We start from the raw sequence: 18,018 nt of genomic DNA, 5'->3' as shown, positions 1-18,018 counted from the left end.
AAACCTAAAGGACCATAATGGTCCTTGCTGACTTTCAAAATCTCTTAATTTTTGCTTAAAGCCTTAAGTTGATTAATCTAGTTTACATTAAATTTAAATGTATATCTATATGTTGAGGCACGTGCATTTTAGCAGAAAATATGAGTCCGGGGACTAGTACAAGGAGGTGTGTTTGTAACTTTTTAGACATTGCTCTACTTCTTTTAAAGCAATTAAGTAATGATCATTGGCTTTTTATAGTAATATAGCAGTTACTGAAAGCAGGATGTTGTCTATTTTGCCCATTTGAAAGAAAGTTGTGCAGTTGGTTTCTTTGCAAACCTCGGTCATCCTGCAGAGACTGGCTGAAGGGTTACTTTCATTTTCTGCAGGACGGGAGTGATAGGAAAGCTGTGTGGTGTTGCAGTCACTAGCTGTAGACCCTGAAGAGAAACTCTAGGTGTAAGATCGAGGAATGCTGGAAAAGACAGTATAATATTAAAATTGACGCTGGTGGGTGCTGGAAAATGAGACTGTTGAGTGCTAGCTTTGTCATGACAAATATTTGCAGGTTGAAAGCAGTTTTGTCCTAGGTCTGAATAAATGCTGGAGAGATTAGACTGCACTACAGCCCATGTTAGTGCATGTGTGTGTATGTAAAGAGGTACAATATCGTAAATAAATTAGAGGTTTGGGTTTTTTTTCTGTTTACAAACTCTGTTCACCAAAATTAATAAGACATATGTAGCCATATGCAACGTTGTGAATGTTCTGTAAACTTAGCTTTGTTCCCAACGTTGTCATTATCTGTCTTATATTATGAATCACATTAAGGGAAAATATCTTGTTTCGATCCTCCAGGGGAAAAACCCTTTCTCTATCTCACCTCTCCCCAAAACCCCCAGACACCTACTTGTCCTGTGTCATCTGAAGCAGATTTGAATGTTATCTGTACCTAAGTCTACAGATACACTTTTCCTGTCTTGCATAGGAACAAAATGTTGTCCCACTTTCTGTAGTTGCAATTTAGTAATATCACAAACAAGTTACAATAGTAAACTGGATGTGTTTAAGAAATGGAATGGAGGAAAGATTACAAATTAATTTCCTAGAAAAAATACCTAATATTATTCATAAGCAGAATGCAATTCACAGTAAGTAAAAGTAAAGCTGTGTTTCAAACCACCATAAGTAAAATAAACCTCCCTGGGCCTAAGTAAAGTAACCAGCACAAGTAAAACAAACCTCCTAATGAATCTTGCAGAACTGGTACTGCAGTTCCGAGTTTTAACATCAGATCCATTTGTTTACCTTTTTTTGCCAGCTCAACGTAATTTTTCATGGGCCAAGACAGATATTTTAGTTTGTTTTCTTTCTGGAGCACGCTATCTCTCAGTTTCCCTGCAGTAATGTTGGAATCTACTGGCCAGCTCCAGCTAAATTGAACAGACGGGTTGAGATCACGAAGTCCTCGAACTCCTAGCAGTTTTGTGAAACGGGCAGTTGGATATAGGACAACGAGAGAAATTAGCAAAGGCTTGCCCGTGTTACCACAGATGTGAGAGCACATTGGGGTGCGAGCCGTTGTGAGTGCTCCCAGCGCGGGGCTAGCTTTGCTCAGAATGTGCATCTTACTGTGCATGTGGTCACCTACTTGCGAGAGGCAAAGCCACAAGAAACCAGCCTCCATGGACTCCACTGCTTGTGGGACTACTTGGTCTTTGAAGAAGGGAGAATATCCTAACTCCCTTTACTTCTCCTATGCTTTCCTAGTAAGTGTAGTATTTTTAGGTTTCCAGCTTTCCCCTGCTCTAAACCAACAGCATCTTCACTCGTTTCCCATGTTCTGCAGGAGGCAAATGGAGCCCAAGACAGAGTGGTGTGACCAGGGCTATGTGGGAGACGTAACATGGCGCTGGCCTGTGCAGCTGAGCTGGGCGGTTAGAGTTCAGCCACTCACCTCTTCTGTCCTGTGGGTAGAGTCACTAGTGAATGCGGTTTAAATGCACAGATCAGTTATTAAAGGTCCGGACCTTCTCAGATAGCTCTTGAAAATGCAAGATGAGGCATTAGGCATAAAGCTGTGCCATCTTAAAAAATTAACCACATTAGAAACCATGTCTCTGGCTGATTTAATACATAGGAATGATTATCCTGGAAGAAAACGGAACACAGATCCACAATGCTTTGAAGAGAGAGGACAAACTGCATGGTAGCAGTTGTGAAAGGGCCCAGCTTCCCCTACTGACTTTGCCCTTTTCATTCATGAAAATGGACAGTGGTGGTGAAGTGAGACTCTGGATTTTACACAGACTTCCTCCACGCTTGGGCTTCCTGCTCACAGTGAGCTTGGAGTCATCTCCTGTGTGGAGGGCCAGTGGAAGGCACGTGGAAGAACAGAGAAGCTTTCAAGAAGTATTCAAGTATTAGGAAAGGATTTCATTTGGCCTCGGCCAGGTCCTCAGCACAGCAGTCAGTGTCACTCTTACTCATGAATTGGCTGCAAGGTCCAGAATTGTTTAACAGAAGTTGAACAGATGGAGCAACAAGGTTTAGTTGGTTTCCTGCACTGGGAACACAAGGAGGTTTCCATCACAAGGTATTTCTTAGCAACTTCCAGTGAAACTCTTGAGTGTTATGCTTTTGTTACTGTGAGGGACAAACAGCTTATGAGGAAAAGATCCTTTTTGCCTTCCTGATAATGTTTTCAACAACTGTGGTGGCTTGTGTAGACAGGTGGCTTCTAGCCAGTGGCCTGCAGAACCTCCATGTGGCCTGCAAACCTCCATAGGCTCAGCAGGTGCTTATTAGTAGGTGGCAAAAGGTAACTGAGAAAGTCAGATGTCATGTCATAGGATTCTTAGACTTTCATGCACTGAAAAAAGTGTGATGACTGTCTTATTACTTGAATTAGTTATGAGAAGTTTCAAGAATTTTGGGGTCTTTTTAATGGCATTTAGAAAGAGAACATAAGATCCACCATGAGAAAAAGTGCCAGAGCATATTTGATGTAAGCTCAGATGACAACATAGTCACCTTAAAAAAGCACTACTGCCCAAAATTTTCTGCTGGCTGTTTTTACAACAACAAATGCCTAAAGTTTATTATTTTTCATGGGGTTTAGTTGGGGGTAAGGTAGTACTTTTTTCTGTCTTCTTATCCAGTTTGTTTTACTTTTTCCCTTCGATAACTGTTCTTTACTATTTTGGTGCAAGATGAAGAGAAAATATTTTAAAGAGTAGAAGAAATCATTGTAAAACTACGGAAATTAGGTTAGTTATTGTAGCTGAAACTACTTTGATCTGTTCTCTCTGCATTGTTCGCTTCAAGATGCTCTTGCTGCTGTCACTATTACACTGTTGCAATATTACAGTAGAATATAATAATACCATGTTCTTATTTGGTGGCATAAAGATGAATGACAGAAGAATATTTGGTTTTTATGATTATGCCTACATCAGCAAGTAGTGTGGTTCAACTGGAGAGTATCTGTATAGTCAAAAACTTGGTGCTGGGATTCTGAGGTTTACACCAGGCATGTATCAGGGTTGCTTTTACTTCTGAGCAGTCTGGTGCCACTAACTGCCCACTCTGGAGAACACGATGCTTTTAGTTTAGTTCCTCCCAAGAAGGTTTCAGTTCACGTGCTCCAGGACCACCCCACAGTGCAACCGAAAGCCCAGGCAGGATGGATTATCTGGAGACTTGCTTCAAAAGCTACATGCCTGATCTGAACAACAGCAGTAAGGTAGCTGTGCACTGTAGGGACCTTGTGGGATGAAGGGATGGAAAGGCAGGTGTATTTCAGTGATCTGATTTTGTAGTTGTACCAGTTACTAAAACACATTTCATAATTTTTCTTTCTTAATGTTCTTTCTTCCCTTTTCTTCGTAGTTAGTACTGAAAGGGGAAGGTTGGTGTGAGTAGGCCTCAGAGAAGGAAGGCTGTTTTGAGAAGTTAGAAAGGAGGAATCTTCTACTGAAAGAAGGATCGTATCTTCTTTAAGGAGCTTATACAATGCCAAGTGCACATTAAATGCTTAACCAGTAATGACCCATGTCTAGCAGTTGTGCTTGACTTGCTGACATGAGCATGCACCACTGGAGACAGTGCTCATGCCCTTAAATTAAAGAGGGTGGTCAGATACTGCATGGAACTGAGGCTGTTGGTCATCGTAAGACACTGGCTGGGCATCCTTTATTTAAAGGTATGTAGGCTCTTTTCGGTGTGTGTCCTGAAGACAGAGAAGGAACATATGGTATAGTGAGATGTAATGTCATATTATTGCTAGCATGACTTGGAAAAATATATGATGTTACCTTAGAGAGTAGGTGTGAGAGCCAGTCTGGCAGATGTGACAGTCCTGCTTTCTGGATCTGACAGTTGGCAGCCCAGAGAGCCTACTACCAAACCTGGTATTTGCTGAAATGCTCATGTTGTGATTTGTGCTGAAGAAAAGGAAGTAGAGATGACAGAAGCAGTAGTATGATGGTTTTTTTTAAAAAAGAAAAGTCTGGAGAAGTAGACTTACACAAAAGCTTTGTCTTACTCAGTGTCCTGTCTCTTCTTGATTGAAAGAGTAGATTCAAAAGCCGGTTGGCTTTTGTAGCCAACCAACTCACTGAATCCAGGCAGAGGACGGCATTTCTACCTCTGCCTGGAAGATTATAGTTGCTGCCCAGGCTGCTGGCATAGTTCTGCTGATCTCAAAAAGTACGACCAAACTACAGTGGTGCTGAGCTGGTTATGGCTTAGTCAAATTTCTGTTCTAAAAAAGACTTATGGTCAGGCCTCCAAAGTTTCCTGCAACAAAGGTCACCACAGGTTTCTGCTGACGTGTCCTGTACTCTGTGGCACTGGAGATAAGTAAATGTATAAGAAATCTTGTTTGTTCAATCTTTCTATATAGCAGCAAACAACTACATCTCAAAATCCAACCTCATGTAGCTAGAAGATAGGTGAGCTAAGTAAGTAAAGCAGAAGGTAATAGGAAAAAAATACCAGACTCATCTGTCCCGAAGAACATGAAATTTCTTCTTTCTTCTAGAGCCCTTCATTTGAAGAACCCAGAATGTATCTGGACATTGCAAACCATGCCACACTTCATTTTCTCAACATCTCTTTCTAAACTATGCATGCCCTTTAGCAGAGAGACTCACTCACCTGCTGCTTTTCATGCGGAACACACTGAAGTTTTACAAAAGGACGTTACCGTCCGGACCAGCTTGGCCCATGAGAGGGCGGGTGGACGTTACTGGCACTCTTGGTTTCTAGAAGCCGGGAGCCAAGGCGGGTTGTGCCTGGGTGAGCGCAGGCAGTCGTATGGCGGGGTGACCTGCCACGGGACGAGGCCGCTGGCTTGTGGCGCAGCCCATCTCTCCCAGGCCTTCGTGCCGTGCTGGGACGCGGAGGTAAGGAGGCACTTAAGAGGGTGCCAGGGAGAGCCTGAGGTCGGTGCCTGTTGAGGCTGGGGTGATTATGAGTTGCGAAGACCTAACACCCCTCTGGGTAAGTGGGAGAGCGAGGCTCTGCGTCACCTTTTAACAATAAACAGGCTGCATCAAGGCCTGTGGGCAGTGAGTGTGGGCCGGTAGTCCTCGCTCAGAAACCACGCGGTAAAGTCACTCCGGGCTGTTGAGAAAAGAGGGGGGTTCATGGTGTTTGTGCTTGCGAGCAGAAGGCAAGAAAAAGAGTAAATACCAAGTGGGAACATGTGCCTGACCCTGCCAGATCCTAGGCAGAGGCAAGGGAGGGCGGCAGGCCCGTTCCTGTGAGATCTGGGGAGAAGGGTTCCCGTCCCTGTGATAGGAGGTGCACAGAGAGCCCGGTGCTGCCATTTCTCCATCCTTCGTAGCTAGTCCCAAAATGAGGAGGTATTTTAGCAATCCACTTTGCTCTGGCCTTGGCTCTGTCCTGTCACGCGTGATAGTACTACGGTGGTTTTGTCCCAGCCCACCCCAGAACCGCTTGCCCTGGGGATGACGAGGGAGGCTGGCAGCCCTGTCTGTGGTGGACAAGCCTGCCCAAATCCAGAAATACCAGCCAAGTCTTTCTCTGTAGTTTGTCAGGGGTTTCATTTCTTTACTTGATTCTTTGTTTCCACTGCTGTGGTTTTTCATTGGTTTTGATCAGAGTCAAGTCATGCTAACATAGCAAATGCACAAGTTGACTAGAATGGAAAATCAGCTCCGTCCGTTCAGCTCCATCAGCCTTTTGAGAGAGGCACCGCTATGAAATGAAGGAAGGCTGGGGGAAAAGAGGGGTCCCACTGGTGGCATTTTATCAGGCTGCTACGCTCGTGATATTTGAGATTTTCTTAAGGTCCCAGGCTGCCAAAGCAAGGGGTATTGTCTGTCTTGGCCTTTGATGAAAAGCAAAGTATTTCAGCCTTCTGAGAGCAGACTGGCGCAGGACCTGTTGCATTCTGGCGGCTCTAAAGCCAGAAGGCAGAGAAAAAGACCCCGTGATTTTTGTGCAGTCTCATAGCTTTTGAGGGAAGTACCACGGTTTGGGGAGATGTGTGCTGATTGACCATCATTTAATTCTTGGGCGTTAGCAGTACAGCGTGCCACAGGTGTGATATGCTGCTGTTTTCAGGGAACCCTGGCTGAATGGGGCTTCTTCGCAGCTGGCAGGGTTAACGCTGTGTGTATGGGAGGAGGAAGGGGGATTTGTACTTCAGAGTGTGCCTTCATTTGGCTCTGCTGGGGGCTAGAGAATCCAAACACCGCCTCGTTTATTGCACCGGGAAGAATGAAAGAGCTGACAGAATACTCCTTTAATTTGTTTGAAGCTGCATTCATTTCTCCAGAAGGGGGAGAGTGAAGTAGTTGAATGCTGGGAGGAACATGCCTAATTCAGGACTGTCCTTCCTCCCTGACTCAACAGACACTATGGAGAAAAATGAAGACATTTCGAAAGGGGCTGTCAAATCTAATCACATGTTTTTTTGAAAAGTCCAGCATTATCTGACTGTTGAGTGAGGCTTTGTACGTGCGACTGAATAGTTCTGTATTAAGAGTTCACAGTTGGTTTTGATACCATTCAGGTTACTGAGCAAATATCGTAAATGCACAGAGGTGCAAGCCATGAGTGGACAGTGACTGCAGGAAGAGCATATGTGCATATGGCAGGCCTGCTGCTCCTTTCTGATCATGAAATTTGGTTCATGGTATCATGATAGGGGATGGGGGGTGGTCAGAACGAGTTTGAAGTATTTTTGTTACACTGAATTTTTAGTGTTTTGTTGTTGTTTTGTTTTGAAGAAAACCAGAAAATTTCCTCCATCACAGTTAAATCTCTTTTCATTTGACAAACCCTGATTTGCTGCTCCTGTTTCTGTAAGGATCAGATGGGTAATGGAAGCTGTACAGCAAATTAATGTATGCTACTCGAGATAGTAAAATGCAGGGCTACAATAGCCCTTTTTTCAGCAGCTGTGAAGCTGTTGTGTGACTACAGTGAATCCATTCAGTCTCCCCCACGCTTGCTGGGAGCACCCAGGAGAAGAGAGTCGTACTAGTGAAATGACTATCCAGCAAAACAGTTTCACAGGGACAGGCTGATGACTCACTCCTCATTTTGGTTTACAGGGTCTTTTTCTGTGGACATGAAGTTTCAGCCTCACATCAGTTAAGAGATCTTTAACTTTGTCCATGTTACCACATTGTCCATGAAATCAGCATGGGTGTTGTGTTCCTCGCATCAGCCTTCTGAGATGGGGGAATACTGTTATCGTTGCTGTGGAGGAAGGGGAACCTGAGGCACGGGAAAATTGGGGTTAAGTGACAATGTGAATTAGGAGCCAAACTCTCATACTTTAGTTGCTCTGTAGAAGCTCAAGTGTCATTCAGAGCTATTTCAGCCTTTCAGGAAGTGTCACATAGCATTTGCCTATAGGTCATGCAAAAAGCCTGGAGGATAGCTGGGAGTCTGTCCCTCAGACAACATTATTTGTCTCTTTAAACAGAGCATTAAAAATGTAAGTGTGTACATGAGAACAGGAGGATTTTATGCTGATTTTGATCTTAAAATATAATCCCCGGCCACCTTGTATTTGAGTCGGGGAGAAAAATGAGAGGCAGAACCTAGTTGATTCAGCGGGGTGACAGTCCGTAAAATAATCCCTTTAACGCTTTTTCTTAAATTAAGAATGGTTTCTAGGTGGCATGAGTCATGGACAGAGTGTCCTCATTTCACTTTGAACTTCCAGCCTTCTCTGGATTTGTGTCACAGCTTTAGAGGGTTTTATCCTTTTCCTGCGAGTCTGTAGGCTTGGCTGTTGCAACCTTTACTCACGTTGAGTGAGAGCAGGCTCCTTGAAGCAAGCAGCAACACCATGTGAGCAAGAACAAGCACGGTGGAGTGGTGGGGCAGGGTGATTTAAATGGAGTATTTTGGATTTGTTTGTATTCTAAGCAGCTTCGGGGCGTGATCATGTAGGTGCAGCCTCTGTGCAGATGTCAAGGGAAGCCCACTTTCCTGCTTATTTGTGGATTAGTGGTCTTTGCTCTGAGTGTTGGGTTGTTTTCTCTGGGGGTGTGTGTGGGGAAAAAAACTGCGATATAGAATGCTGTACTTTTTGAATTTCTGACCGCTTTTGGAAAAGTTGTATTTTCTGAAGTACGTACAGCCACAGAAGGCTGTGGATAACGTCTCCATTTCTTAATTAAAAGCAATGGAAAATATTATTCAGAGCTGTCTGTCTGTCTGTCCTAGCTGAGGAAGAAAACCAAAGTGGTCTGGCTTACATGCCTGCAAGGTCAAATCCTGCTCTTTGCTGTGTTGTGAAAGTTTGATGGCTTCAATGGGCACAGTCACAGGTGTAGCCCTGGGAACGGTTTGTCTTTCAGGCTTTTTAGTGTGCAAGAATGAATATGGTTGTTGGTCCTAAAAGTTGTTTGGAGAGAAATAACTGGGATGCCTGTAATCCAGAGGGGCCATGCAAATGCAAGACGGCGCTCTCAGAGGGAAAGTGAACTCTGCACTGGCTGGCAGCATTTGCTTCTTGTAGTCAGGGGATTTTCCTGCTGACAGAGCCTGGTTTGGAGGCTTACATACCCAGCCGGCTCCTGGCCTGCCTTGCTGCAGGTATGGGAGACGGAGGAGGGTGAAATGGGGGGCGGTGAGAAAGTGTTCTGGTAGCAGCATTTGCTGAAAATTCAAAACCTTTCAGACCTTTTTTGGTGATGGTGGAGAATGTCAGAATTGATTGTATTACAGACCTGCCAGTTTCTCTTACTCATTTGCTTCGTTGCTCCTCCTCCCTTCCTTCCTCTCTCGTCAGCCGGGCTGGGTTTTGTAGTGCTAATGCTGCGTTGCTTCTCCAGCACGGCTACTACGTCCCCCACACCGCTACTACAGAAATACTACCGTAACTCAGTGAAGATTTAGGGAGTTGGCCATATACATATTATTAGGGGTAATAACAGTGGTAGTAATAATAATAAAACTGATGACTGCTCTCCTGGGTAACAGTTTGATAGCTTACACAATGATTTTTCTTCTGTTTTGTATCTCTCGGCTTTCTTCCCTTTTCACCTTCATAAATCTGTGGAGTCTGGTATATACTGGATTGTGCTTTAAAGGAATATTTTGTAGTGTACTATATTGCAGATTTTAAAAATAACATGTTTTTGAGTGGTTTAAAATAGTGGTTTTTTGGTGTGGGTTTTTTTGTTGTTTTCTTTTTTTAAAGTACAGCCCACAGAAGAGCGTTCATGCTGCTTCTGCTGGGGGGAGTTATCACACTTGCTTTAGATAATGAAATATACATTGGAGAAAGGTCAGGGATTTCCCCTGAGCCACCCACCAATTGCTTGAAATGACATTTTCATTCTGAGTGTTTCTTGTTTTGTTTTTGTTTAAGATCCTGGAGCACAGGGAAAGAGTTTTAATGCAAAACATCAGAAAAAAAAGGCTGCAACATCTCCTGTGAGAGAGGGGAAAAAAGGAGATTTACAATTGCATCTTGAAACACTCATTTGAGGTAAGTGATTGGAGGGTCTTGTCATAAGTTACAGTTAGTTTGTAATTAAATTAATCATTATTTACCTCAGAGTGTCGTGATATTTCTATCGAAGGCAATAAAAGCAGATGGGAGAGGGAGGGAGAGAACTTTAATGGCAAACCCAGAAACAGCAGTAAAATATGTAATGCACTTATCTTTTTGAAAATGGGCCCCACGAGTTCCAATCCTACAAACAGGCAATCATGTTAACATATATAAGGGTTAAACCCTGTTTAAATCAATGAGGCTGTTCTCCCTGAGAGTTAGGCATGTGCCTAAATATTTCGAAGTTTGGGATCTATATCATATGGGAAGTCTGCAGAAGAAAGCTATTGAAGAACATACAACACACTGCCAGAAAAATGCATATACAATTCTTTTACTGTTGGTGATAATGTCGTGAGTAATCTGATTTTACAGTGTTCTTAAGTGATATTTTTGTATTAAATACATAGTTCTCATTTTTATGTTTAAACACCTCGTTGAAATACCAAACTTCTTAGCAGAGCCTGTAAATTCTACACCAGCTTTAATAATACGTCTGCCTTAATTGCTTCATCAGTGTGTCTTTGAACAAGTAGAGTTAAATGTATAAAGAAAATAATGTCCCCTTTCATAACTAGAGTTGCAAATTGCACTTGGATATTTGAATAGCAGCTGAAGAGTTCCCTGACTGAGGCCGAATTGTGTTGTCCTGAGTTAATTTTTTTTAATAAAGGCAATTGTGAGTTGCAGGGAAAAGCTCACCTTTTCCCTCTAGTCTTCATTTTTTTGTTTTCATTTCTCATCAGAAAAGAATGACCTCTGAGTCTTTTTTGTCTAGTAAAGAGAAAATGTTACAAGTTATTTACTCTGTTCTGCCCCACAAGTGTGCTGAAGGAGACAAAATCACTGTAAGAAACCTGCAGAATCAAAAAGACCCACATAACATGGAAGAAGCAGGGGATATAATCCCATGAATGTGCAGAATATCAAAAACCTGTGGCTGGTGGCATTTGCAGACATTTGTTGCTTACCAGGTTTCAGAAGAGAGCAGAGCATAGCCGGCCCTTGTGCTTGCTCTGTATTTGCTTTGTAGGAATAGAGCTATTAAGTTTCTTTTGAAATCAACAGGCTCGCTGCAGGGAGCTAAATATTTCCTTTCTGGTCAGTGGACAAGAGCCATTGCTTGGGAAATTGTAATAGTCCCATAGGCATTTCTACTGATTTATCCAAAAAGTTCAAAACTTTTGCAAATCAGTGTAGCCAACTCCTTTTTACATGCAGGTCTTGCACTAGGGACTATGACCCCAAACAGGAATACAAGACTCTTTCAGTAGGAGTCTGAGGTGATTTTTGTAGTTGTGAAATGAGGTATTAATGCAAATCTGTTTGAAACCGCTGCTGTACGACCTTTAGGGGCTCCAGTTCTCACCCTTCCCTCTCTCCCCCCAACCCTGTGGCTCAGATGGGGAAGTGCCTTGCTTTCTGGAGTGAGCCCTGTTTCAGGTGTAGGGTGCCAGTCCTGGCCAAACTAGTGAGAGAGGGAGAAGTGCACCGCAATGACGCACGTGTGATTGCTCTCAGCCCACCTTTCCTGTCTCTGTGTCCCACTCTCCTCGTGGCAAGCATTCCTCCTCAGCTCTGCAGAGCATAAATCAAAATACTTTTATTCCTGTCTGTTTTTTCACTGATGTCAGACCAGGATAATGTGCATGATTTTCCTTTCATAGCTGCCTTCTTGTTGCTCTCTGAGGAAGAGCACATTGAAGTTCAGGGGGAGGTATCTTCGCAGCATCTGTGTGGCCTTTATAATCATTTGATCAGCTCTCTGTTGCAGTCACAAAATTGTGTAACCTTTTTTAGTTTTCTTTGTATTGGAGAGTGCAGGAGCTCATTGGCAGAGTATTAAAGAAAGGGAAGTTCTTTGGTGGTGAAATACGCATTTTAAGATTAAATTGTACCGCTACTCCTGCCCCTTCTTGATTATTTTTTCAGCACGTGAAGAAATAATGCCCCCTTTTGTGTGCCCAGAGAAAGTCCTGTGGTGTGTGCCAGGGAGTTACGTGGGCGCCGAGCTGAGCAGGCGGAGGGGACCGACTTTCTCCTGCCTTGTATTTTTCACTGGGAGTGAATACAGGGGACTGAGCCTGCCCAGATTAAACACATGCCTGTTTTGTTTTGTCTTTCTCTGCTCTTCTTTCAGCTGTCAGCGTGCCATGTTCAGATGGCAGTGATCAGTCACAAATTGTCCCCCGTCCATGCTCCTCAGCTCTCCTAAACCATTAGTTTCGTGGAGCTCTTCAACAAAGATGGCACCAGTTCTATTCCCCCCCCCCCCGTCTCTAGCTAATGGAAAAAGAAGTTGTTTGTTTGTTTGTGTTTTCTCCTCAAGTCAGCTGCATTAGTTCCCAAAGCAACTTGTGTTAAGTGGAAATGAGGCTTTGATAGTATGTGTGCTTGCTGGAGACTTGCTTAGATTTTTTTAATTTTTTCCCCCGTATATGGATCTTTTCAATGGGCCGCCTCTATTGTGAATCAGAAAGAAAGTGCATGGGCTGCCAGGCACATAATGGAATTGTTCATTTGTTTCTGTAAGTGTGTGTGAGCCTTTGTAAAGAGGAGGTGGTGAGGACAGAGAATGGAAACCTTCACTGCGGGAAGCCGGGAGAGTGCAGTGGCACAGCCCAGGGCACCGTTGTGGTGGGACGTGGCCATGCCTGTGCCGCTGCCGACATGCCCATTCTGCTCAGTCGTGGTGGGCATTACCTGGGACTCGCACCGCTTAGCACGTCACGTGAAAATGGGTGAAGCTTACGCAGCCATTGACTATGCTGGCTGTAAACCACATAAGGCAAAATATTTGAAAGCTGTAATACTTCCAAGACTTTCCTTAAACCATGTGCATTGGCTTTCAAAAGAGTGATGTAAATATGAACCATGCCAATAGTGTGCTTCCTCACTGTGAGCCTATTTATTATAAAGGACGTATGGTATAAGTCATTGTAGTATGGAGTAGATAAGAGCTTGAACCAAAGCCTTGGATCCAAGCCCACCAGCAGCTTTGCAAAAGGCAGGATCCAGATCTGAAGTCAGTGGTTCACACAGTTTCTAGCAGAGTGGTTTTAACTTATTCCATAAAATGGGAGTAGCCAGAAGTTTTAAATTAAGGCTTTTAAACAAGTTCTTGCCTTTTTCTCACCCACCATTCTCCTCTGCCTTAGAAGGTTATTGTGAAAGCACACCACCTATTTTCTCCAAGCCACTGTGGCCAGGACACACCAACTTAGGGAGTGGAGAGGGGCTTCTGTCGTGATTACTCTTATACAGCCATATGCTCTTTTTCCAGAGGGGTTTTTCTTCTGAGGAGTTAGACCTCCCTTCTGGATGAAGTTCTTTGGAGTCATGGTGGAGGTTTTGGAGGTAGGACCTTGAAGTTTCAGAGACACCAAGAAACAGTTGATCAGCCTGGCATGGAGCAAACCAGGCCACAGTGGCTGGACTCCCCACCTCCGAAAAAGCACTCTCTTGTGATACTGTAGCTGAATTAGACATGAAAAATGATTGTAGACAAGAAATTCATAAAGCCTAAACTTTTCTTTCCTTGCTAGATATGGGAGTCTATTCTCTCCCTTATCCTTTGCCCTTGGACACAACATTTTTAGGACTTTTCAGTCTCTAGCTGTGCATTTACTAGAGAGGCATCTGGTTATGTGTTACTTTACACATCTGTTACATACGTCAGAGAGTCAAATCCAGAGAGACTTTAACGTGGATTTGCAGCGTTCCCTATGGGACTTTGAATCCATAAGCCAATGAATGGCTTATGAGGATACAAAAATGCAGTATTTCAATCTACTGCATATATTACTGCAGTTTATTGCATATATATGCTACAGTCCCCTTTGTGTTTGGCAGAGAAAAGCTGGTATGGGAAAGATGAGAAGTGCTGGTGAACTGGGAAGTATTTAGGTATGGCAGTTAATTTGTTCCCTCCTAAAAACATCATCTTTCTGGTTGGCAGTATGAAAACCAGTTTTCATGATGATTCGAACATCTCTAAAAGATACTGCCCAAACAGTGTTTGTGTATTTCAAACTTAATTTCAGAGTTGTATCTTCCATTTGAACGGCGTTTCCTTCTCCACTAACCTTGCTGTTCAGGGTTCTGCATTTCTTTTCCTCTGGTTGCTAGTTCTGCAAATGCATGAGGTTCGGAGAAAACACACGGCTCCTTAGCTGGTCTTTTTTCATGATCCATATAGAAACCAAATGTGATAGATGTTATTTCTACAAATGATGAGCTAGGACTGCTGATTTGTGTGCAGCGCATGCCAGTGAGCAGACAGACATAATTGTAACTTTCGGGGTTTTTCTGTTTGCCCTGGTGAGACTGTGCTCTGTGCTGGTGGTCTTTGGGTAGAGCCGTTGAGAAGAATATCACTAATAAACTCACGTGCATGTCGTCTCCTGTTTTGCTGATATGTAGCAGAGCAACTGCTCGCCATCTAAGGGAGGCGAGTGATAGCCATCGTGACGGCAGCATATGTCAACCAGTGCTTGGGAGCCTCTTGCTAGCCCGCTCTTAATACCTGTTGGCAGAGTGTCAGAGGGGACTGGGTAACACAGGGGTTAGCACAGGGGAGCTGGAGTGGGGAAGACTTTATTTTATCTGAGACACTGTGAAAATGCAAATTTGGCAGAAGGCGCGCTGCAGCAAGGGTCCGAACGCAGAGCAAGCAGCGTGCTTCCCCTCTGCTAGAGGGCTCGGCAGCTGGAGCCCATGCGGGAGCCCTTTGCCGCCGAGCAGCGGTCCTTCGTGCCCTGGTGGAGTGGAGCTGTGGGTGTGAGAAGAAGCCATCCCTAGAGCTCACCGACCCTGCGGGGCCTCCTCACCCTCTGCAACGGGAGTCCTTCGGCAGCTGGCCGCCCTTTCATCCCCTGGCTCTCTGCGACGTGGTTGCTGTGGGCAGGCTGCTGCAGCTGCTTTGTTTGAAATGATAATATTTTATGCTGTTACTGTGGAATACTGCAGTATTTTTTGTAATTACGGGCTGCGTGCCAGTAATGTACAATAACATTTTGCTCTTCCTGTGCTGTTGCTACTGTAGGCATTCGTTCCAATTTGGGCTGCATTTGCAGTACGTGGTATATTTTTTTTTCTAGTCTCTGCTCATTATGTATTGTGGATATTTTTGGATTATTCATTTCTACCCACGTCTGTCCGTACAAATCTATCTCAGAAAGTACTTCAGAGAGTGGCAGTCTACGTTGAACAAGCAATTGTTGTGGCTTTCACAGAATTACGTTCTTGTGAAAGTATGAGGCAAGAATGAGATGAAAATGAAGATGGAAATTGCTTTGTGAGTTTAAAAACAGCTATGGTTTTAAAAATGTTTGAGGCAGATATGAGGCTAAGCCTTTCTTTGACTGATGGTAAGCATATTTAGTGCTGAAGTCCTGCTCTACACCAAGCTGTAGGTGGCTGAAACCTCTGTGATGGCAGAGTCTGGAAGGCACTTACCAGTGTCGGAGCCTGTAATGATTCTCTGCAGTTTTGGTTTTAACCATTAAATTTTTTTTATTTTATTTCCAGAGGAAAGTAATCATAACTTGGAAGATGGTCAGTAGCGTTCATGCCAACGATTGTTTATTAACGTTGTCATGGTCTGGAGATGAAATTTTTGTGAAAGGGAAATTAAAGTCCTAGACATTAGAGTTCACAGCTAGTCAGCCTGCACGCAGTTTGTTTCTGGAAGGTAGAGGTTGCGTCCAAAAGGAAACGAAGGAGGCATAACACAAAGGAGACAATTAATTTGTTTTCTGGTAAATTTGGAATAAAATACAGTGTGTTATACAAAAAGGATTGCACTTTTCTCGCATGTAATTTAGTGTCCTTTTACTGTGCTGACTCACCAAACTACTTCAGTTTCAGTCTGCATTTGGTTTAAATTACCTCAGAGGCCTGCATTTGTACGCTGCTCTGTAAAGTACTTCTCATCTGCAATCCAGATTTTTATTTTTTTTTTGTTCAGCATTTCAACTGACTTGCCTTTTTTCATTTTCCAGGTCTCTGTTTTAGTAACATTTGAAACCAATCAACCAATCACTCCATGTGCCTGCTTGGGCTCTGTGATAGGCAAAAGCCATGTTGCAGCAACAGATAGAACAAGGAGTGAATCACTGCTTTCTGCCTTTCCATTCCATTACCTAAACCACTATGCATAAACATTGCTTTATGTATGATATAGCAGCATGATTATCTCAATGCATTGACAGAACAGTGCTGGAAGTGAATTCTTCTATTACATCTTTAATGAGCTACAATTAAAAATAGTGTGTTGGCGTGCCAGTGTAGATATGTTATTCTCAGAATTTTATTGAAGCCATTTCAACTGTTAGGCTTAGTTGACATCATGTTGTTCTGAAAACCTTAAGAATTAAACAGCAGAAAAATCTGCTTTGCTAGGTGAAAGTTAACTGGACAGTAAAATCTGTTGACTAAAAAGATTCACGTCTATACTGAGTGCAAAAGCCTGCTTTTTGTCTTTGAGAGTGTATTTTTTACTATATAGTAAAAAAATCCCAAACCACAAAGCAGCAGGTTTCTACAGAGCTCCAGATAGGTCCCAGGTCTCTTGACACCTGTGGCAGCAAGCCTTGAGTCATAGATAGCACAAAGCTGTGAAGCCTAATACTCTCAGTATTCAAAAGCACACCTACGTAGGAGTTTAATTTCAAGTGCCTCTTTTAGCTCTGGGTTCCCCCCCCCCCCCCCCCAAACTAACAAAATTTAAGAGTCATTCTTAGAATTTTGCAGAGAAAAATTTTCTCAGCATTTGTGGCTTTGTGAAGGATTGACATCACTTAGAGATCAGAAAATAGCGCTGTCAATTTTAGCTTGACGGCATTCCATTCTCTGCTCCAAAAACCTGATGAATAACAATGGATGAGTCAAAGTTTTCTTGGAATTTTCTTTTTTTCTTTTTTTTTTTTCTTTCCTCCCTCCCCTTGTGCAATTCCATTGCCATTTTTAGCATGGAGGGCAGTTCTCCAAAGAATGTCTGTGTGCTTGAACTGTGATTTCTTGAAAATTCAGAACAAAATCGAGTTGTGTCAGACAACAAAAATCGTTGTATGTTTCTATGAATTTTGGTAACATTAAGTGAGCTTTATTGAAGCATCCACAGTAAAAGGCAGGAGGTGTTTGTTAGAGAGGTGTTGCATCTCCGCTTCAGCAGTATGGAGATCTCCTATCATGCTGCTTCGTTATGTTGTGATGAGTTTTTCCTTAATTATTTTTTGTGTTTTATCAGCTGTGCTCAGGGAAGTTGCCTGACAAAACAAATTATCAGTGGGTTTGGGAGAATTGGACCAGCTTGAAGCACTTGTTGAACCACAGCATCCTTCTGTCTTTGCCTCTGTTTTCTGTGTGAAAAACAAAGATTATGTCTCTTACGTATTTTAGCAGGATGTTGAGTGTAGAAATACTAAAGACAGAGAATTGTGTGGGTACTACTGTTACCTAAGTGATGTGGTATGCTTAAGATAGGCAGTGTTGCCAGCTGTTCTTGGCAAAATCCCTGGGGTTACGATGAGTGAAATTTTTAACTGTTGAGTATTGGTTTGTTTTTTTTTTTTTAAATTGCAGAAGTGGCCTGTGTCAGGCATATTCTGACATGTCAGAATGAATATATGAAGTATGAAGCCACATGAAGCTGCTGAAAATAAATGTGAGAGGGAAACAGGTTAAAGTGATCGTAAAGGGAGGATCTGTACATTTTTCTTCTGCAATAGATAGCTTGTATTTTATTTAAAATTGGCCAAAAAAAAAAGGAGAAAAGGAAAAAGTGCAAGTGTCCCCTTAAGAGCTGCTGTGTCAAATTTGAAGAATGATTTGAATTCAGTCATTAAAGTGTGAAATGGAGGGATTTTAGTTCTGCTTTAAATTATGCATCTCAAATTAACCTTAGCTGCAGAGTCTCTGCTGACGCCCCCGTAATGACACATTATTGGTACTAATGGCTTCTTTGTGACTTGAGATACAAACAG

At 43.0% G+C, this 18,018-nt stretch overlaps 1 protein-coding gene across 6 annotated transcripts in view; it reads left to right on the top strand.

Moving 5' to 3' along the window:
• The window catches only part of ATXN1 (ataxin 1), a 370,404-nt gene that overhangs the window by 201,325 nt on the left and 151,061 nt on the right, over positions 1–18,018 (top strand). For all 6 annotated transcript variants that reach the window (XM_075052095.1, XM_075052096.1, XM_075052100.1 and 3 more), the window contains one exon: positions 9,848–9,967. The gene's annotated coding sequence lies outside the window, so the exon portion shown is untranslated. The remainder of the gene's footprint in view (positions 1–9,847; positions 9,968–18,018) is intronic.

This window comes from Buteo buteo, chromosome 20 (assembly GCF_964188355.1).
Source record: "Buteo buteo chromosome 20, bButBut1.hap1.1, whole genome shotgun sequence".
NCBI classification, from domain to species: domain Eukaryota; kingdom Metazoa; phylum Chordata; class Aves; order Accipitriformes; family Accipitridae; genus Buteo; species Buteo buteo.
This window is presented reverse-complemented; position numbering and strand designations above follow the sequence as displayed.